The 23,895-nt window shown below is 33.9% G+C and overlaps 2 long non-coding RNA genes across 2 annotated transcripts in view; one reads left to right on the top strand and one right to left on the bottom strand.

Annotated features, from left to right (window-relative positions):
• LOC121372255 overlaps nt 1-20,774 on the top strand; it is a 40,366-nt gene extending 19,592 nt beyond the window's left edge. The window contains exons 2-3 of the long non-coding RNA XR_005957905.1: nt 12,326-12,480; nt 20,589-20,774. This is a non-coding gene — a long non-coding RNA (uncharacterized LOC121372255). The remainder of the gene's footprint in view (nt 1-12,325; nt 12,481-20,588) is intronic.
• Nucleotides 7,911-12,061, bottom strand: LOC121372254. Its single transcript, XR_005957904.1, has 2 exons — nt 11,696-12,061; nt 7,911-8,247 (listed from the first exon to the last, which is right to left on the bottom strand). It is a non-coding gene; the product is annotated as an uncharacterized LOC121372254 (long non-coding RNA).
• Nucleotides 20,775-23,895: the final 3,121 nt, after the last annotated feature.

The following is a 23,895-nucleotide window of genomic DNA, read 5'->3' on the forward strand; positions in this document are numbered from 1 at the left end:
AATGCATCTATAAACAAATTTGTAGATATATTTGTGCACAAACGAGGCATAACACAAGCCGACAAAAAGAGAAGAAACAAAAAAACCTAAACAAAAACAACAAATTAAAAAAAGAAGCAAAAAACTAACAAAAAACCCCAACAACAAATAAAAAACCCAAAATCCCAGCAAAAACAAACAACACAAAAAACAAACAAACAAATAAACAACAACAGCCCTCCCCCAAAACCTCCCCCTCCCCCAAGCAACAAAACAAAAACAACACCAAACAACAATAAACCCCATCAAAACCGAGAACAATGATAGCACTGTATTGTTAAGAGTACTAATTTGAAACCATTGTCCCGCAGTGCATTACCGGCGTTTTCTCGGTTTGGCGTAAGCAGACGATAATCCTCGGACAGCGGTATGTGTGTCCTGGGTTAGAGAGAGACAAATGTAATCCGGGCTGATGGATGGGGCCTGTCTTGAAGAACATGCGGCGCAGTTTGTCAGGGCTGCGCTGGTCCACCTGCCTGCGAGCCAGACAATGTAAGATTACTTAGACCAGCTGGGAAGGTGAACATAAGGCACCCCGAGAAGCATTTGCATATTTGTTACACTTTTATCCCGATTATACACGGTTTAGCCCTGCCTTTTCGTCTGACTCCAGCCTTTTATCCCTTTACCTCGCTGTCTTGGGTAGGCAGATACCTGTGTTTACCTTGTCGTGACGTACAATGCCACTTACGGTTTTAGCATGTTGTCCTGGACACACAGCTCAGGTGTTCTGGGGGCTCTTTGAACAGAACAGAAGTTAAGAAGTTAGTTGTAAAGAAAAAACCCCACCATCACCACGTGGGATACGTCAAAGGAAGAACAGTAAAGGATTGTTATAAGGACCTTTCTACAAGCAGGATAGCACATACCACGGCCTTTGATATATTAGTACCGGTCGTAAAGCACTGATGCGTATATGTGGCTTAGATCTCAGTAATGACGTTGGCCGTTAATTCATTCAAAATTGGAGCCGGTATTGGAATACAAACTCAGTAACTGCCAACCCAAAGCTGAATAACATGGCTATCAAGGTCGGACTGTATACAGGGCATATGGCGTTTATAAAAAGCTGTGACATGACTACAAAATCAATGAAAACATATACAATCCATCACTTCGGAACAAAACCAATGATCTTAGATTCTGTGCAATCAAAAAATTCCTTACAATGAACATCAGTACGATCCAATGAAATAATTCGTTACTGTCACAATCAAAAAGTATTATGAATAGTATTTTATTCCGTAAATATGGATTTCGACGGATTCATAAGGCTTTGTTTAATGCTGTCATTGCATGATCTTGTAGTTCAAGGCGCAACATTCTAGCAAATAACCGTCAAATGCTGTAGGATAAAATTCCTGGCTAAACATTACAAAGTGACGTACTGTTTAAACATCTGCATTCATATAATGCAAATGGAGCGCTGATTAGATCCAACTCCATAGGAAACGAATACCTTCAAAGAGATAACCACCGTTTTAACGTAGTTTTGTTTTGTTTTATTTTAAATGAAAAAAAGTAAAACATATAAAATCGCATTTATCCGGCAATCTTGTATCCATTATTAACAAATATATTTACCGTAGACATATTTTGTTCAAACCTTAAGTGTTGTCAAAATAGAAAAATGGCAAATATGTAGCCACTTAGTTTAATTTTCCCCGATTTCGCGATTTAAACATATACTGTAGTCTCATAAATATACGAGGAACATATTCCCTTTACACCGGTGGTGAAATTATGACAACCTTCACTTTCGTCTCTATATTATTGTAGGGGCGGGACGTAGCTCAGTGGTAAAGCGCTCGCTTGATGCGAGGTCGATTTGGGATCAATTCTCGTCGGTTGGCCCATTGGGCTATTTCTCGTTCCAGCCAGTGCACCACGACTGGTATATCAAATGCCGTGGTATGTGCTATCCTGTCTGTGGGATGGTGCATATAAAAGATACCTTGCTACTAATGGAAAAAATGTAGCAGGTTTCCTCTCTATGACTGTGTCAAAATTACCATATGTTTGACATCCAATAACGGATGTGCTCTAGTGGTGTCGATAAACAAAACAAACTTCCTTTTTCCAAATACATTTGTTTCAGTTACTTTACTAACAATATATCTGTATGCTGTGTATAATTTGATTTATTGTGGTGGGTACTTTCCATACAAATGTTGTTCTGTATATTTGTAGTAACGTAATGTTTTTCATAAACAAACTTCTAAATAATTATTGTAATTCCGCTGAATGTAATTTTTTTTCTTACTTTGTCTGTTTGAAAATACACAAACATACAAACACTTTAAGTAATTATAGTTTTCAGTGAAATTGCCCGCAGCGAACAATTTTCAAGTGCCCTTCACCCCGGGTCCATCTCATTAACTCGAGACAGGTACCATGGCCAGTGATTTATGATTCGACAAACCTAACAACAGACATCTATTCTCAGAGAAACGGATACATCCGCTATAAAATAACCCCGCTTGTTCCCCAGGCAATTAGATCTTGACACATTCAACTATAAAAACAAACTCATTCAAAGTTCGGATATTTCTGTCCTGGGCAGGAGTTGTGGCGCAAACGAGAACTCGAGCCCATGATGCACGTGTTTGAACCGTGAGTGGGTATGGGCGCGTTAGGACGGGATCTTGCTCAGTCGGTACAGCGTCCGCGTGAGGCGCTTAGGATCAAACCTCCTTGGTGAACTAGTCTCTGATTTTTGCCACCTTCCCGTCCCAGCCAGTGCCCCACCTCTGGTATATCAAAGGCCGTGGTATGTGCTGTCCTGTCAGTTGTAAATTATGTTAAAACATTAATGCTAATGTGAAAAATGTTGCGAATTTTATCTCAGACTATATATGATATAAATGGCAAATGTTTGACATCCACGCCAATAGCGATGTCGTTAAACAAAATAAACTTTTAACTTAAACCAAACACGATGACGTAGTGGACACGTCATTGGGAAGGGTCTGTATCTCGTTATGGAGTGGAGGGAGCGAGTTTCCTCTCTCATTAACCACATGTCCGACGCTATAAATCTGAAAAATAAATATATACTGAGTGCATCATTACATAAAACTTTTTCCCCTTTTAGGAGCGTGAGATGTAATAGCCACCACACTGACTTTTCCCTTACTAACCACTAGCCAATAATTCCTGTCCTCGACAGACAGCCCAAACACCTGAGGTGTTTGCCCAGGACAGTAGAGTTTGAACCTTAGTGAATATAAGCTCTATTCGAATCAAAATAAGACGAGCATTAAGCAGGATTCGAACCTACTGGATCGATTCGCATGACATCTGAAAGACTATGGTATTAACCTCATTATTGCAAGACTATTAGTGCCCAATTTGCCGTAGTCAAGAATGGGTTTGTGAGTGGCAGTCCTCTTTTGAGCGGTGCAGATGTATTGTCCAGTACAGGATTTCCTCGAAAGTGACTGTGTTCCTATAGTCGAGGCACTAGATAGAGATTCAGGGAATCAACCACTATTTTACAAAATACCCATTCGACTCTGCTTTGTGCAAAGATACGGTCTTGGTCGCAGACAACGGTTTTATCGTTCAAATTGTATTACATTCGCTTTGAAAGCAATGCTACAGTTTTGTAGCAGCAGTCAACAATTAAAAAATAAATTTAAAAATGGCTCCTGTTACGAAGCACCGACTTAGTTCTTATAATACACCGAACAACAAAAGAAAGACAATATTGGTTTCGTTTTCTTTAATTTAGTTAGTTATTCAGTTTGAATCTTATTCGTTTTTGTGTCTGTTAAAAATATCGATGTCTTGTAGACATTATATGCCCATTTTGTTTTGTTTTATGTCAAATGTATTTATTGATTTTGAAAAACAAATAGATTTAGACATAAATATTACAACGTTTTTTTCAGATACATTATATATTAAAATATTCACGTTTCTATTGTAACGCGAATATTAATTTAGGTTTTAAAATGTATTTAAAATTATTCAGTTTAAATCCCATTAGGTTTTGTGGCTATTACAATTATCAATTTCTTGTAAACATATTAGTACCATTTTTGACAGTCTATTTACAGAATAAATTTTATCATGAATTTGATTTTTAAAAAATATATACATGTATTCGCGTTTCTTTTGTGTTTTAGTATATAAAAACAGAACAGTGAATATTGGCAGGATTCGAACCTGCTACACAGATTTATATATTTGATTATCAACAAACGTTCATTTCGAAAGCAACGAAAAAAAGAAGTAAATTAAGGTGTTGCGGCAGTTTTCTTTTTATTAACTGATCAACATGTTTTCGTTTGTAAAAGGCAGACAGCATTTATAAACTATTAGCACACAGCCATTAACATTCTAGATTAAAAAAACGTTCTATACATAAACAGAATTTCTATAAGCTTCTGCAACACTAAGATGCAGTAATGCACATGATGACAACTAATGGGTGCTGTGTGGAGATTTGTCAATAGGTTAACGCTTTAAGAACCTCGCATAGTGAAAGAAAAACATCATGGCCATCTTCTGGGCAGCATTAGGAAGCTTGTATCATAAATAACATGATCTTACAGCAAAATGTGTTTCTCGGACTAGCTAATAAGCCTGCACTGTTTTGCCCCAAAGGATCTCTAATTCCAGCCATTTGTTACCAAGGTGACACAGAATACTTGACTCCGGTAGTCACATCACCCACTTTCACCGACCACCAGTCTTTGTCCTCGCCCTGCGTGGACATATTTGTTGCCAGACAAGAACCACCAGCCAGAAACCCATTTGTGTAGTTGTCAGGACACGGAGAAAGCAAATTTTCATTTACTCTCTATGCAACTTTCGTTATCGGTTACCAGGCTCTAGGTTAGACATGGCAATGTTTGCTAACGTATTGGCGCGTGTGAAAACTTAACCATAGTCCAACGGGTAACACAAGCAATAACGACCGTGTTCCTAGGTGGTTTCAATCAACACAAACGGGGAAACGAATCGAGATTTAATACGTTTTCTTCTGAGTAATATTCAGTCTTATCAATGAATAAAATATTTCCGTGTAATTAGTGGTTCGGTCAGCGGCTAAACGCGGCATGGCAATGTTTCAAAGCCTTGTATCATCGCGTGAAACGTTACTCCCAGTGACCACTGGGCATAAAGCCAAGGCGAAATGACTGCGCAAACACGCCAAAATTCCCAGACCACGGTTCCTGAATACGTGAACTGTGCCCACAAGTCTTGGTCCGTAATATTCGTTATTTGACCTGTCACCGCTTTCTAATAACATTACCATCCGGGCTGACTTGATTGAAAAAAAGGCAGCAGAGATATTGGAATTTGCCCAGCAATATTTGATTCACAGAATGAAAGTGTTTTTCCTTTTTTATTATTTATTAATACAATGACATACATCCCATCGCTACATTCTTGATTTGCCTGTCGTTATCCAGTTTTACCAAAATTATATCTTTAAATGGATTTTAAAGTAATAACCAATATTCAGTATATATACTGTTACTATCAATATCAATAATAATAATAATAATAATAATAATAATAATAATAATACAACGAACAACAACAACAACAAACAACAACACCAACAAAAACAAGAGCAGCAGCAACAACAACAAATAACACCTACCACAGTGTAAAGAGCTTGGGGAAAAGCACAATATAAATCGAATATCAAGTTAAGTATATTTTAAAACTTTGTATGAATATCGAAAGTTATAAAAACTTTTTGTGAGTAGACTGAGAGCCTAAAGTGAAGCCGACGCAGTAACCGAGATCCATCACAGTGACTGATTGCGGAGTCGAACCCACCATGATGTGATCCTCACCTCATCACGCACAGCACGCGTCAAAAGCTCTACACAAATATAATACAAAGCAGAATGTGTGGCTATTTTTGACGAAGCTATGATACGGGTATGTGAAACCCTTTTTTAAAATAAAAGCTGAAATGATCTCTGTAAAGCGGAAACCTCTACACTATACCTAAATAAAGGCCATTTTGAGCATTTCAGATAAAATCCAGTCTACTTTGTGAAAATCATTTTACACATAAAATTGCTGAAATCAAATAAAAGGCTGAAAAATTATACCCCTGATGAAGTAGTTACAAAATCAGCGCAAACATCAACGGCAGTTTAAAAAAAAAAAAAGATATACAAGATATAAATTATTAAAAAGAGATATATGAATCAAATATATGCCACAAGAAGCTCCGGTCATAAAGAACGACAAAACGTGTGGTAATAGTTTTCCAAATATATTTAGTACTGTCACTAGAACCGCAAAAGACTATGTACTCGATGAGTTCTGCTTTGTGGTGTTTGCCGATTAATGTAGGTTTTTTGGTTTTGTTTTAAAAGGCACGAACAGTTGCAAGAATGAAAAATAAAATGGGAATTACAAATCGGAATTTACCAACTACTTTTAACAATGAACTATTCTAACAACTGAAATAAATACTCCTGCTACTCCAGCGATTAGTATCTACATATCATATCGTCATTTTATAACTATTTTGTAAATACTGCATTACGATTTTAGTAGATAAACTGTGTGATTAGTAACATATGATTAATATATATATATATATATATATATATATATATATATATATATATATATATATCTATGTATCTATGTATGTATGTATGTATGTATCTATCTATCTATCTATATATATATATATATCTATATATATATATATATATATATATATATATATATATATATATATATATATATATATATATATATATATACTCTTCAAAAAAGTTGGGGAACTCTAATAAGAATTTACAATTGCAAAAATTGTAAGGTATATTAGTTGTGGGGAATGGTTATATGATAATAGTGAATTAATTGGGCACACATTACAACCTGTAATTCAGTATTACAGTAGGTTTTGTGACCACCAAAGATCTTAAAGGACGATTGGGGTCAGAAGTGAAATTTGAAAGTTGACGGGTTTTTTTTATCAGTAAATCGCAAATTCAAACAAAAATGACAAAAAACAAAACAATAACAACTGTATGATCAACAGAATGAAAAAGATTGACAGAAATAATATTCCACAGTGATTAATCGACCTTCCTGGAAATGGTCAAAATCGAGAATGTCACCCCACGCACGTGTACGGGGCAACTGCGTGATGCACGTGCAAACTATGGAATGCGTTTCGGTGTGTTGATAAACAAGCCTGAACGTTCTTTACTAGGATGTCTGTGGTCAAAACATATGTTCGGTCTAATAGTTGATATTAACATTAATATTTCAGGTTCCCCTACTTATATATATATATATATATATATATATATATATATATATATATATATATATATATATATATATATATTTTTTTTTTTTTTTTTTTTTTTTTTTTTTTTTTTTTTTTTTAAACATAAAGCACCAACCATTACTTTCGTTTGGTTCGTGCATAGGATTATTGTATAAAGCATTAACTAAATTAAAAGACACTGCGAAGGAACTCTAATTTTCACAAGAGAGAACCAACACTAAAGGCCAAGAGTACCGCCTAAGATTGTCGCGGACAGTATTCACTGCAATAAAATAGATGAGTTCATTTGAGTAAAATTTTTCATTTGCAGCAGTTATAAGGAAAACAAGGGCAGTAATGTAATATCTGAAAGGGTCTATAAGTCAGACTACTGCCCCGGGATCATCTTTTCACTCAGAAGAAATTGCTGTTATTGGCTTCCAGATGAAAGATGTATTGCTGTAAAACTTTTAGCATTACGACCCTCACGCCAAACGGCAACATGCCGGCTGAAAGCATTCCTTCATATTTCAGACTGGTCTCTTAGACGGTACACCATCCCGAGATGTTATACATGCTGATTAAAAAGGAGAAACACAATGCTCGGTTTTATTTCAATCAGCTTTATTTACACAAATCGGCTTTTCCTATTACACGGGGCAATGACAAGATTTATTGGAGTCGCTCCGATCATGTACGGCACGAGACCGAACTAGAATGAGAGATATTAAAAGGCGCGGACTCCGCACTAACAGAAGACAAACAGCATCAGAATTTGTGCGTTTTCCCATTTCTCTCGGTCGAGCGGGTTGCCTCGGAATACTCAGCTGAAGAGATGGGCAGACGATACGATTATCCACTATCCATTTAATTCTCAACATCAATCATGCGCTGAATACACGGCGCCGTAGACGTGACCACCAACAACGAAAGGTGCTTGGTTCCTGAAATCATCAACAAATGCAAAGCAATATCTTCAGTTTGAAATTGGAATGAAAGAAATTCATGTCAATATATTACATGGTTATTACTAAAAATAATTAAGATTTTCAACTTCTGGTATGATGAAGGAAATAATTTATTTATCTGTATTTTTTAATCAAGTAAGACATATGCAAGTTTTACTCGATGCACTTTTGTATACGGACTGTCAATACAGGACAAACAAACAAACACACACACGCACGCACGCACACACAGACAGAGAGAGATAAAGAGAAGTGAGAGAGAGAACGAGATACACAGAGAGAGAGAGAGAGATGTGCCGTCGCCAAGCAAGAGATTATTTGTATGCACCTTTCCGCTTGCAAAATATAATATGCCTGTCTTTTAATAACATATTCAGAATTGGCAATTTCACTGCGGTGCATCATTTCTTTTAAAATATATTCAAGGTTGACATTACAACTCTTTTATGAGGATGTAACATCTTCCCGAAACATTCAAAATGGTACTGCAAGTTTAACATTTGGAACAAGTTACTTTATTTAAAATTGGTACTGTACGTTTTACTACAATAAGCTACTAGACACCCAATCAAAACTGCAATTTAACTTTCACTGCTTACATCTTTTAAAATCTATTCAACATTTATGCATTATAATTTTTTGACATTAGAATTGGCACCGAGACTGATTCGATTGAAACTCATTCAATGGTTTAACTGTATGTAATGGGTCAAATACTAGTACATGTGTATAGATTTGAAAGATATATATATTTCCAGAGATCTAAAATAGTCATCAGTCCAAATGTAAAAAATCATCAACAGGAAAAGTGGGACCAATAACAACTATTAAACGTGTGTGATAAATGATTGTATTTGATGTAATATGTATGTCAACGCACACAGAGAGTTAATATGGGGAAAATAAAAGGGTGGAGTGAAAGACGACGACGACGACGAAGAAGAAGAAGAAGAAGAAGAAGAAGAAGAAAGAAAAGGTCAGCCTAGAAATCATTTCGTTCAGAAGCCGCGTTTAATGTTCCATCTAGAGCTAAACAAATCTCTCGCTGTCGTATGGAATCGTCCGATTTGTCTTTTTGCAGAGTCGAACTCGCGTGACAGCACTTAAAATATTCCAGATGGAAGAATAATGGCTGACGTTATCGATGCGTCGGCCCACGGTAAAAACAATACAGTCAAGACTTCGATCTGCACTCGTACTCAATGGGTTCCAAATAAACCTCTACTTGAAGAGCTAATGAATTAATGAGGTCATATGTACAGCAGTGTTCGCGGCAGTACAGGTATGCCGACAGGATCCGACGCCGAACCTTTATTGAATCAACCCGTAGTGAACGCAGCGCAAGGCAAGCGCCGAATGCGACGTGGACGGGTCTGAAACTCGGAACCTGTCAATCTTCAGGCGGGCAATAAAGAATACTTTCCGTTTAGTGTTTCGCTTTGGCGTCATATTGTCTGCACTTTTTTACGCTTTTGTTTTCTTCTAATTTGCAGTGAGCAATTTACAAAGAAAAAGAAACAGAGGGTAATGCACTATTTGACGGGATCATGTTGGCTACAATCGCACATTTAGATTGCTTCCTCTGTAGGAAGGCCAGTAATATTCAGATTTCCTTTAACCCATTATGCAACCGCATACTCAACTAAATTATTTTCAAATGTTGTTAACTCGACATGGTTCTTGTGAATAGTTTGTCTCGTTCTCAGATTAAAACCCTACATATGCATCATCCAGGCTGTAATCTGGGTGGGGTGAGCAGCATCTCTGGCATGACCTAATGTGATGACGTTATCTCATGACTGTGGTAAAGCGCTCGCTCGATGCGCGGTCGGTTTAGGATCGATCCCCGTCGGTGGCCCCATTTGGCTGTTTCTCGTTCCAGCCAGTACACCACAACTGGTATATCAAAGGCCGTGGTATGTACTACTCTGTCTGTGGGATGGTGCATATAAATGATCCCTTGCTGCTAATCGAAAAGAGTAGCCCATGAAGTGGCGACAGCGGGTTTCCTCTCTCAATAGCTGTGTGGTCCGTAAACATATGTACAACCGTAAATAAAATGTGCTGAGTGCGTCGTTAAATAAAACATTTCTTTCCTCATGACTACACACTTTCTAGGAGTCTCTAAAACATAATTATTTTTTCAAAAATGTTAGTATAGTCCACTTCAGTATATTCAATCCACTGACCAGTATACATACCTAATGTCATAAAATGTGTAAAAACTTGTAGTCCAGATGAAATATACAGACTAGTATAATACCAATAAAACTATTATCAGGATGACTGTATATCAAAAACGAAAACACAGATAGTAGAAAACGTATATAGTTTTAATGGCATATATCATTAAAATGCTTTCCTATCCAAAACAATTTCACTTTGTGTTTTATTACTTTAGTGTACTGACACATACCTGTATTTTGTTATTTATTTTTGCATAAATATAACCTTGTCATAACATTATATATAACATTGTTTTATAATAATTATTTTAGACCAGATTACAATATTTGATTTAGAAATTTAATTACGATATAGATGATTTATTTAAAACCAGAAACAAATTTATTGCAATGAGTTACACGTGTTTATATACAGCAAAAACACCACCTAACTTTCATATAAAAATCCTTTTCCCCACCTCTTTCTAACTGTCATGTCATGTCTGTATGTATGTTGTCTGCCCCACCATCGCCCACGTCCCCCTCCCTCTCTACTACCTCCCTCCCTCTCTCTCTCTCTCTCTCTCTCTCTCTCTCTCTCTCTCTCTCTCTCTCTCTCTCTCTCTCTCTCTCTCTCTCTCTCTCTCTCTCTCTCTCTAACATATGTTTAATATTTTGATGTACTCACACGCGGCTTTATATTTTGTTTGCATGGTTGTTAAAATTATATGTTTAATTGAATTGTTGCAGCCAATGTATGCTAGATTTCTCTCCATTTTTGGGTTGGTTCAGCAAACTCCCAAAGATCTATGGCTTTAATTTGAAAACAATGTGTCGAAAATAGTACATTGCTTTTTAAATACATGTATTATAAACATCACATATGATACAAAAGTAGTTTTACAATTTATGTTGATCATTAAATACAGCTGAAAAGTGCAACAGGCTGGTAGGTACAGGTTCGCAGCCCGGTACCGGCTCCAACCCAGAGCGAGTTCTTAAGGGCTCAGTGGGTAGGTGTAAGGCCACTACACCCTCTTCTCTCTCACTAACCACTAACCAACTAACAACTAACCTACTGTCCTCGACAGACAGCCCAGATAGCTGAGGTGTGTGCCCAGGACAGCGTGCTTGAACCTTAATTGGATATAAGCACGAAAATAAGTTGAAATGAATAAATGAAAAGTGCAAAAAACTGGCTGAAAACACATCAAAAAATTTACACAATATTTAATATTCTAATTCAATTATTATCTGACCTGAGTAAAATAGGTCACCGTCTGACCGGAAGCAAACTATCGGATGCAACTGCGCATGTTTGTACTCAGTATCAAGGCAGACCCCAAATGGTGTTTACCCCTGCCGACAGTGAGAACAGAGGCAATCAGTTTTCGTTGACAAGTGTAAATATTTGAAATCCTATACGTCGATATCACGGCGATTAGATGGAAGGACCTGGGTCGGCCATGCAAATTTGTGAACAGTTTGTCCCCATGTCAGGGTTGATGGTCATACAATCCGCATATTTTACTTCTTTTTTGATATTCCACTGAAACTATAATTGCCACAACAATAACCCCAAAACATATGAGAGAAAAAATATATATTTCCAGTTATAATTTCATCTACCGTCTTTCGTTTCTGAAATGAAAGAGCTTGCAAGGATAAAAAAAAAAGTGTCCAATTTATCAAACTATGGCCGCGCCTCGCAATCGTAGCTGTCCAAGCTGACAGTGTTAACTCTTGTGGCTGCGATACCATCATAAGTGTCAATGTCGGCTGCTACTGTCTCAACAACTGTAGCAGACGTAAATCTAAAAGCACTGACACTGTTGTTATACCTCACATGTATCTGAAAGCTCAACTCATAGTTGTTTCCGTTCTTTCAGAAACCACAAGGATTTGCAGCCATTTTTGAACTGGCCGGCAAAAAAAACACCGACTTTTTGGAAAGTTCTAGATGACAAAAAAGTGTCTTTTTTTTTTACACCGGAAGACCTCTTTAGCTCTATGTGGAACGGGTTATGACTGAGCTGAACTCGAGGTAGGCAGCATTATTATTTTACCAGCTATTGAAAAAACCGCATCCCACCAATTTCACGTGTTTTTTGTGTATTTATTGGGTGTATTTTTGCTTCTTTAAAAAAAATAAAAAAATAAACAAGCTCCTCAGATGACAAACTGTGCATTGTTGACGATTTTTAATTGGAATCCCTTAAGTTATTCTTTTTTTCTGAGTGGTCTTTCTTTCTATTTTGGTTGTAAAAGGGTTCTTACTTAACGGTTAAGGGGTATGTCACTATGTTTTGGTGTCAACAAATATTTTCGCTTCCTCAAAAGAATTCAGAAGATTAAAGACGTTGAAAACCCATTTATTTATTTATTTTATTTATAGAATTACATTTAAATTTTTCATTTTATTTTGGTTTATAACATTTTGTTTATGTTTATTAACTTACTAAACCATTTGTAATAAGATGAATTAATATAAATTTTTCAGTTAAAATACTTTTGTTTTAGGACAGATTCAAGATCTCTTGGTAGCTAATAATATAAATGGAGAGATCTACGTAATTTAAAAAAATCTTTTTTCTAAAGTCCACAGTACACAAATTGATTATTATTTTACAACTACATTACTTTGAAGCAAGTGAGTGATGTTAATTTACCAAATATTTGTATTTATGTTCTGAACAGTAAATACTAGTACATTTGTACTGTGATTTAAGTATCTGAAAATATCTACACTATATATTTTAGTTGTTTTGTATCTGTATGCACATGTGTCTTTCTATTATGTGCTTGTTTACTTAAACCAAATTATATTTTCATATAACCATGTTGTTCTTTTCTGTCGTGCAATTTTGTGTTTTTACATAATACTTAAATAGTAAAACTTGCATTTGGTTAATTCTACTATCAGTTTAGATTAATGTACTGTTCGAGATTATGCCATTTTATTTTAAATTAATAATAAATAATGAAACATAACACTTCATAATTTTGTTGTTTTATGAACAAATGCGATAGGCTATATTAAAATGACGCACTACATTAAAAATATTATTTTATTCTAATCAGTGAAATTCAGATATATAACATAAACATTTTTAAAATCTGATTTTATTTAATTTTAATTTAAATAATATTACTAAAGGTTATTTTAAAGTAGGCGGATTTTAAAGTTTATTACTTGCGCCACTTGTTATCGTGTAAACAAAAGGGCATAAATAAAACGTTTTACTGTTCATGAGCGGAATTTGTTTACGATTCGCTGGACTCAGTGACTTGGTCGACTCCAGATTTTGGCAGGCAGTACATTACCCACTGTGACAGTAATTTCATGACAATATGTTACCAACACTGGCGTTATTTACTGTATAGTAGAAACATTTGTTACACGTGTACCAGTTAACGTTTGTTCCAGTATGTAGTTACTGGTCAGCACTGCTATATGATTTATGTCCAACCTGTTCCTAACCAGAAACAAATTTATTGCAATGAGTTACAGCAAAAACACCACCTTCTCCCCACCTCTATGAAATGTCTGTATGTATGCTGTCTGCCCTCCCCCCGCCCCGTCCCTCTCTAGCCCCTCTGTGTTTTTCTCTCTATTTCTCTCTCTCTCTCTCTCTCTCTCTCTCTCTCTCTCTCTCTCTCTCTCTCTCTCTCGTAATTACGTAATTACCATCGTAAGAAAAACCACCACACATTTGTAATGAAAATGAAGAAGCCACTTTGTTCAGCGTCATGTAGATGATTTTCTCATACATCTGTTAATAGTATAATGTTACTTTTAATTGACTAACCCGTCATTTTCGTTTGTTATCGGAGTATCAGCCGTCATGTTTTATAATAAAATGTAGGTGAATGATATTCTACACACCTGTAGAAATAAAGACATTTCTTTGTGTTGCTTTTCACACTGCGCGTGTTACGGTGTCCAAGTATCAAAGATAAATCTCCTAAAACTGTTCTTTATTGTTTATTATTTTGATTCACACACACACGCGGCTTTATATTTTCTTTGCATGGTTTACTTGAATTGTTGTAGCCAATAGTATTTTTGAGTTGGCTCGCCAAACTCCCAAAGATCTATGGCTTTAATTTAAAAACAATGTGTCGAAAACATAGCACATTGATTTTAAAATATTATAGACATCGGTTACGATACAAAACTAGTTTAATTCCTAACAGTTTTACAATTTATAATGATCGTTAAATACAGTTGAAAAGTGCAACAAAAAAAACCTGTCCGAAAACACGTCAAGAAATTGACACAATATTTAATATTCAAAATATTTAAATCTAATATTTGTAAAACAAAGGTGAATAAATTGTAATCAGGCATCGTGATAGTGAGTATTTGCTAACTCGATGCTAAAAAACCCAATAGCCACGGACATCAGGCTACCATATTGTAGTTCAGAGTAAAGCAATTTCAAAAGTATTAAATAAATATAAACAGATATAACTCCAAGAACGCTCGTGAAAATGAACATAATTTTCAGTTGTAAGAAAAACATCGGAACTAAATTATTTTCATTTTTGTAGTGATTTTTGTTTCACATTAAAATATATTTATTATTATACCCTCCGTCCCGATCACATTATTTTAGAAATACGTTATCCAGATTGTTATATCCCCTTCTATATATAACTATTGTTTCGATGATAATTATGTTATTTACAATGTGAAATGTGAACAAAATATATTAATGGATTTGACCAGTTACTAACTGTGTAAACTCATTTGGTTATTACAACATTTTTATAGTTAAATATACACATTTCTTATAACTTCTTGCTTAAAATTTAAGTTAGCAAACCTATTATATTTGTGGTCGTTCTGGTATTTGTAGTCACTTAAAATTTATTTTCTGCGAAAAACAGAAAAGATATGTAAAACGGGTGCTATGGTCAGTGACGAAAACGACGAAAGGGAACTGTTTGAATTTTGTGGTCTGACATGTGACAGCAATTTTAAACAATATATTTATATATAGCATTACAATATCACAGTTTTTATATGTTTATGCACGAGTCATTTAATAAAAACGTTTTGCTTTTATGTACATTATATTTATTAGTTATCACTAAATACATCTTACCTTTTAAGCTACTGCAGATAAAAATTAAAAAAAAACAAATTGTTAAGCGTACATAAGAAACTGATGATTTTACAACAAATATTTTACAGATTTTGTTTCCAAACTGTCCCTTAGCGAAATTTTAAACCTGTAATAACAGAGCACTGTAAGCAAATTTGTACAAAATATATTTTTTTATCACTGACATTTTGAGTTCTGCGATAATGTACACGATGAAATATATCTTTCATAAAGTTTAATAATTTCATATGTGCCTTTGGAGGTGAATCAATAATATAATGGATGTTTAAAAAAATGATTACTTTATACGACGCACAACATTTAACTCATAGGAATAATGTATATGATAGAATACATGCATAAGTACTTTTCTGTACATTTTAGACGTTAATTGTAATGGCCGTCTATTTAATACAGTATACAAACGACATTTGCATACATACTCTGCATACTAGGTACAGTACTATAATATTTAATAATATAAGTACATATGTACTGAAATAAAATATCATAACTATTATAAGCGATAATTGAAAATATGGTAAAATACTTTGGTGATATTTGACGGCAATACCAAATATATTGTTAGTACAGAAGTTGTTTTTAACTTATTGTAAAACATAATACAAACTACTATTATTAAATTACATTTGGTGAACTGTTGTTAGCGGTAATAATAATAATAATAATAATAATAATAATAATAATAATAATTATAAGTGGAATTATTATTTTTTAATATTAGTAAACCTAAACTGAAAAACTACATAACTGTCTTAAAGTGTTGTTTGATGCAGACTATTGTAAAAATAAATATCATTTTATACCGATGTTACAAAATATTTTTAAGTTTCCTAACATTATTAACAGTAATTATGTTAATTGTATATTTCCACAGTTATTATAAAGAATAAGAGAAAATATTTTTAATTATAACCAACAATACTACATGACTTGTAATTTTATATAATATGTAAAAATAAGTTTCATGATTACATTTTAGCGCTAATACAAAATATGCTAAAAATTAAGTTTCGTACCTTATAGATTATCGATAACATATGCATTGTATTTTTAAATGCTAAAATTAAGTGTTTTTGGGGATAGTGTTAGCGGCTATAGAAAAAATCTTAGGTGAATAGGTAAAAAAGTTCGTACGCCCTTATTTATTTTTCTCGGATCTGTTTGTTTTCTGTAGAAACTGCCATGTTTGTATTCAGTCACCGATACTCAATACTCTTCGAGAATTCCCCAGTTTACCAAAGATTAATTATTTCACGTTTGTACGTAAAGAGAAACCTACATACACAATCTAATCCCTTGACAGAAAAAGCAAACAAACAGCGACGTTCACAACAAAACCGATTGGATACACTTAATCTACATTGTTTTGAAAACAAAAGCGTTCAAAAAAAGATCTTGTTGACTTTGAAAAAGAACACTTTCATTATCTAGATAAAAAAAAAAAAAGTTCTGCTTTTTGTTAAATATTTATCTTCGATTTGTTTCTTGTCAAGTCATAGGTGTTAATAGAAACTGTCAACTTTGACCGTTTCCCTATAGGTGGCACACATGTCAAAATATCTCCAACCAGAATTCTATTTAAAAACAACGATGCATAAAAAATATAAATTAGTGTTTGAAAACCGCATGCAGAGTTATGTTTGTGTTATTTACGATCAGTTCGGTTTATATTTTATTTTGTAGAAACTCGCCAGGGAAGGTTTCACAGCGGTTTATTAATAACGAATCAATCATAAAAAATGGACTGATGTCAAGCGTTCCCGCTGTTTGCTTATATATTAAGGTATCAAATGACAGCATAAATAGTATGTTATATCGGAAAGAAATATCTCTAGGAGAACAGAAGAAGTGCAGCTAGCGTCGAAATTTTTATTTACTTAGAATGACACACTGGATATGTTGTTTGATGAAAAGATAAGCTGAAAAAGTGACATGTAGGTCATTCGGTTTCTTTTGGAACTGCTAGGTCATCTTCAGGTCCGAGTATAACACCTAATCCGATATATGTGGGTTCCAATCTTCAGTTGACATGTGTTTGTTCGAAAGGTGAGGATTTTTATATACGTATGTAGAGAATCACCACTAAGTCAATGAAAAGGTGAATTTGTTTTAGTAAAAATATTTTAGTTAAATGAAATAAATGAACTAGAATGAAATATAAATATTATAAATATATAAACATAAATATTCATAAAAGTAAAAAAAAGAGAAAGACAAAATAATCGAAACTATTTTAAAATAATATATATATATATATATATATATATATATATGTAATTGTAAAATTGCACATATATAAACAGAAAGAAAAATTAAAGTTAATTATTGTAGGCAAATGTATTTCCGATCATATGATGTACAGATGTATCAATAGAACTGTTGCGTTTTATTAAAATGTAAAATTAGTTTAATTCTAAGATTTTAAAATTATATTATTAAAAACGTCATAGTAACCGAAAAGTGAAAATATAAAGTCATAAATTTATATAAATTAACTACACTAATCAATGAATTGTATAATTGTAATATGTCAGTCAAAGAAATCTATTAATATACAGTTTATTACCCATACTTTACGTTAATGACAGACATATTAATATTTTATTTACTACATTATATATGTTTTTATCACTATTTTACAATCATAAACTTAAGAAAGGTATTGTTTCTATTTAAATAATATTTTATTCGCATTATCACATAAACACCGTATTTATATGGTGTTATTGTTTTATCTGATATTCCATTTCAAAAGAAATATATCTTTGCAAAAAAATAATGTACAAAATATAAAAACACAACATGAAAATGATTGTGATTTATCTAATTACATATGTATATATTTAAAAAATTTACATACTGGATAATTTTTGAATATATAGAGATACATCAATATTTTTTCTACGTTGTTTCTAAAACCAAATATTAATTAATTACATTAAACTACTCAATATAATGCATACCATTTTGAATTTGATCGAAATAAATGCATTTCTATCATTATATTAAAACAAACTAAAATGACATGAGTTTAGAAAATCTCTTAATTTATTCTCACTAATTGCACATGTTATTATTCCTAAACATGTAACAATGTATCACAATATGTCTGGTTTAACTCATTATCAGACAAGTCTAGCAAAGAAATCTAATTTCTGCTCTGAGCTTGTGACAACGACGCGTGTTTGCCCGGCCCAACGAATCCATAACAAAATGCGTTTCAAATTAGGAAAGAATAATGTGTGCTGTTGGTGATCGTTGCAACAAATACAATTTTTCTGCGTTATTAGTGCAGACAGTTTCATATTTTGTCTTCGCAATTAGAGTCCCGAGTGAGGCATATTCCTCACCGGCAAGAAACTCTGTCTCGAAGATCAATTCATTTTGGTTTGCATTGGCGCATGGGATCATTTAGAGTAGGACAAATCCGTACCTATCAATTTCCCTTTTATCATCATTAGGACGACTTCATTTGCGAATGGGACGGGCTATCGTCTGTCACGGTGAGATATGTCCCAATCTGCTGATTACTGAAAGACAAGGAGGTCTATTTTTCCCAGCGGAAGATTTGGTAATATTGTCTTCAGTTTAGTTTCACAACATTATGGTCTAGAGTGCGATCGCGTTCACGTTTACGACGCCTAGGCTGAAGTGTCCTTAATCACTCAAGACTAATATCTATACTCCTCTTGATATCCCATAAAAGTCGGAGATTTTGTGGTAGGTGCTTTCATAAGAAAGGTGAAAATGTTGTGAAAACAAAAGAAAATACCAGAGACCGTTTAACTACACGTGTAATGTCTAAAATACGACTGGTAATATTTATATTACGTGTTGGTGGTAAATATTTATTACAAACAATTCCCTCCACCAAAACAAAAATTAAAAAATAAACCAAAAAAATAAAATAAAAATAAAATAATTTTTATATATAATTATGTTATAATATATAATAAATAAATAAATAAATAAATAAATAAAAATTACACAATTTCTAACACTATATATATCTCTTATCAATATTTTCTAAGATTATACTACTTTAGGGACATTCCTGAGTTTGCTGCATTGTAAGAAAGAAGTGTTTTATTTAACGACGCACTCAACACATTTTATTTACGGTTATATGGCGTCAGACATATGCCTAAGGACCACACAGATTTTTTTAGAGGAAACCCGCTGTCGCCACATAGGCTACTCTTTTACGACAGGCAGCAAGGGATCTTTTATTTGCGCTTCCCATAGGCAGGATAGCACAAACCATGGCCTTTGTTGAACCAGTTATGGATCACTGGACGGTGCAAGTGGTTTACACCTACCCATTGAGCCTTGCGGGGTACTCACTCAGGGTTTGGAGTCGGTATCTGGATTAAAAATTCCATGACTCGACTGGGATCCGAACCCAGTACCTACCAGCCTGTAGACCGATTGCATTGTAAGATGTTTCCGACTAATACAATACTTTTACGATTAAACTTACATATTAAATATATTTTCTTGTTTAGAATATTAGTGTCTGTATATTCAATGTGTTTCTGGTAGTCTTAATTATTTGTAAGAAACCGAAACAGGATTTTGTCTTAAAATAATTTCGTAGGGATTAAAATGAAATTTAACCTAGTACAAATATTACAACGATCAGAAACACGTTTAATATACAGCCACTAATATTTTATACAGAAAAATATATTTGATATGCAATTACAATCGTTAAAAAGTCTCTGTTAATCCATAACATCTTAAAAACTGCAGCAAACTCAGGAATGTTCCTTTAAATTAATATTATCATTCCCCATTATAAGAAGTCACCCAAAAATAAGAACACTAAAAAAAAAAAAAAAAAAAAAAAAAAAAAGGATTTAAAAAAAATAATAATAAAGGTAAACAAACTGAAAACAAAATCAAGTAACAATAAAATAGAGTCATCTCTTACTAGACAGAGTACATTTTGTAATTTCTTGCCCCAACCCCGTGAGATAGAACCCTGAAAATAAAATTATAAATATATTTATTTCAGAATGTGGAGCATGCAGCACATGCACAGACCATCACAGCGTGCACAAATAAGCACTGGCTGTAATTATCCGTTTTTAAAACACAAGTTTGCACTTGAACACAAGAAGAAAATGAACCATCAATCTCACTAAATGATTTTTGTAATATTCTTCCAAATCAGTCTCAGAATAAATCATTTCGAAATTTATTTACGAGTTTTTACTTTGCGACTTTTATCCCAGCCTAACTGACATTCCCGCTCGTCACTTCACCTGTACCGCGCGCCGACTTCAAAGAGACCACCTGACGGACAGTGCTAATATATTAATATTTGAATATCATAATGAGCGCGCGCGGCGAATTCTGCCTTTGAGTGAAGGACATGTTTCAAGCCCAGGTATACCGGTGCGGCATAAATCATGTGCAAATGAAAGAGATTGGGAAGTTGAAACGAGGCCACAGGTACACAGTAGCGTGGACCAACTTTATTACACATCTATTAACAGTCTACGCGGATAGAATGTACAGCTTTTTATGTCCATATTATTAATCGAACAGAACGGGAATATTACATTTCAGATGGCCAATGTCAGTACGATTATTTCAAATTTGTCCTGTAAAGTCTCCATCGATGCAGATCAACATCTTTTAGGACCAGCGTTTTCTAACAAAATTAGGAAAACTAATTCTTAGATTTCAATCTGCATTTAAAAAATAACTAATTAAATAACCCTTTATAGGCCACTAAATGTTTTGTTCATGCTCGAATGTATTCGTTTATTCATTCATTCATTCATTCATTCATTCATTCATTCATTCTTTATTTTACCAGTTTTCTTCAGTCTTTTATTTACAAAGCAACCCACCCATGCTATTGGTTGTATTCATATATAAAATAACAGAACACTGCTGGTGTTATCGTACTAATTCATGTATTCATTCATCGATTCTTTCAACCATTCATTCAATTACTCATTAATTAATTTTCAATAGTTTCCCTCAGTCCTTTATTTACAAACATCCAATGAACATGTTAATGGCAAACATGGATTGTATACTTATTCAAAATAGCAAAACATTACCATCTTATTCATTCATTCATTCCCTCATTCATTCATTCATTCATGCATTCATTCATTCATTCATTCATTCATTCATTCATTCATTCATTCATACAATTAAAATATGATTTAAGAATTTAGTACCAATCTATTCAGATCTACCGATGTGATCTCCAACAAAGGGAAATAACTGTTACAAAAGATACAACAAACAGCTATACTGAAGATTTAATAATTTAACAGTACTCATTATCACTGTAATTAAAACTTATGATCAAAAGGGTTTTAAAGTAGGCTAGAAAAACCAGCTGTGGTTGCTGGGTGGTATTAAACAGGGGATGGGGTTGCATGGGAGCGTGGGAATACATTTTCAACAGGAATGGAGAATTTTTTGCTTTTCTAAAATCGTGTCTTTTTAATTTGAAAATCTAAACGTCTCTTACCAGAAGTTTTAATTGAATTGCTTTTTTGTCTTGCTCACATCACAGTCTATGACCCGTTTTCTTTTCTTTTAATATTGCTAGGTAAGTTAAATATTTTGTTAAAAGTGTGGACAATTGCAAGCAATAGATAGGAACGGAGCTGCTGAATGTTGACTGTTGGAAGGAACATTTAATAGGTTTCAAATTAGACGTTTCGGTTACTAACATAATATATGAAGCTACAAACTGTGTGACTGAATTTGAATTATGCCTACAAATTGTGATTCAGGGAACGTCCTGAAAAAAGGGTAGATCGGCGTGAAGTTTCGTTTTTTATTATTTGTTTTTGCTACATTCACCTCTACGGGTCCAGATAAAATATTATGCACATGCTCTTTTATGTATACTCTCTCTCTCTCTCTCTCTCTCTCTCTCTCTCTCTCTCTCTCTCTCTCTCTCTCTCTCTCTCTCTCTCTCTCTCTCTCTCATGTACCAAACATGTAGGTGATATGTTAATTGAAAAAAAAAGAACAACATCGAAAACCCCCATTAGGGTAGTCCCATTTTTCTAGGCAGGGTCGGGTTCCTGGAAACAGACAATAATAATTTAGGCCATAATGTATCAGTTTGTTTATTTGTTTCAATTTAATTTATATTTAACGTTGAAGTAAGTGTTGGGTCTGTTCTTACACATCAGTAATTATTATATCTTACCGAGTTAATTTTGCCTGACGTTTCATTCATCATTTCTGTAACTTTACATTCTCTTAAAAATATTATTTAAAAAAAAGAAAAAAAAAAGTTTTTTCCTTGCCGAGTTCAATTTTGCGTTACACGATTTGACTGTTCTGACATTTCATTTACCCTGTCTATAATAACTCACCCTGCTTGTATATGAAGTCAGATAGATTTTGGTACGTCCTGATATTTAAGCTGCGGGCATATTCTGATTGGAAAACAACGCCATCAGTGATCTTCTGATTGGGGGGCTGACCTCCGCGCGCCTCACGAACCACCCCTCGCCCCTCACCTCATCAGTAATCGATACGTGATATATTTTCTACTACACAACTTCGTTTGCGAGAAAGGAGAAAAAGAGAGAAAAAAAATAATGAGATGGCAGATTCATTTAGTAGGGCGTAAAGTATTTCTTCGCCGTGGTTAGATGCTATTCTGTGATATCCTTGGCGCTACAGAGAGGAAATTCGACTCCAAATTGATGTGAGTTTATGATAGTTTTACTGTGGTAAGGCGATGAGAAGGGATTTTTTTCGTTAACGAGGAAAGATATCTTCTTTCGTATTATAGGCCTGGTAAAGTTCAAGCTGTGAGTTTGGTATTCTGATGGTTTTATTTTAGGTATTCTGTTTCTTACTCGACGTCTATCACTAAAAACAAGTGAAGGGTTCGTTTCACACCGGATGTGTCCTGGCAACTTATCACTTTATGCCTACAGTAATGATTCGTCATTAAAGAAGTAACCCAAGATTTGTTTTTTGATTTTTTAAAAACTTTTTTTTTAGCATTAGGGGAATATTGGTGGGCTCAATGTTACTATTAAATTAATATTAAACATTTAAAATAGATCAACTAAGTTTTATTCCTACGACGCGCCATTCTCCAATTTCGATGGATCTTATTAACTAGGTCACATTCAAATGCCGTTTTAGTAAAATTTACTCCCTATGGTGGTTAGTCTCTACAGAAATGTAAAGCAAGAGATACCGTGTAAAAAGATGAAAATTTAATATCTGAATTTCTGCATAACGCCGGAGGGAAATATATATATGTATGTATGTATGTATGTATGTATGTATGTATGTATGTATGTATGTATGTATGTATG

The sequence above is a fragment of the Gigantopelta aegis genome, chromosome 4 (genome assembly GCF_016097555.1).
Source record: "Gigantopelta aegis isolate Gae_Host chromosome 4, Gae_host_genome, whole genome shotgun sequence".
Lineage (NCBI taxonomy): Eukaryota > Metazoa > Mollusca > Gastropoda > Neomphalida > Peltospiridae > Gigantopelta > Gigantopelta aegis.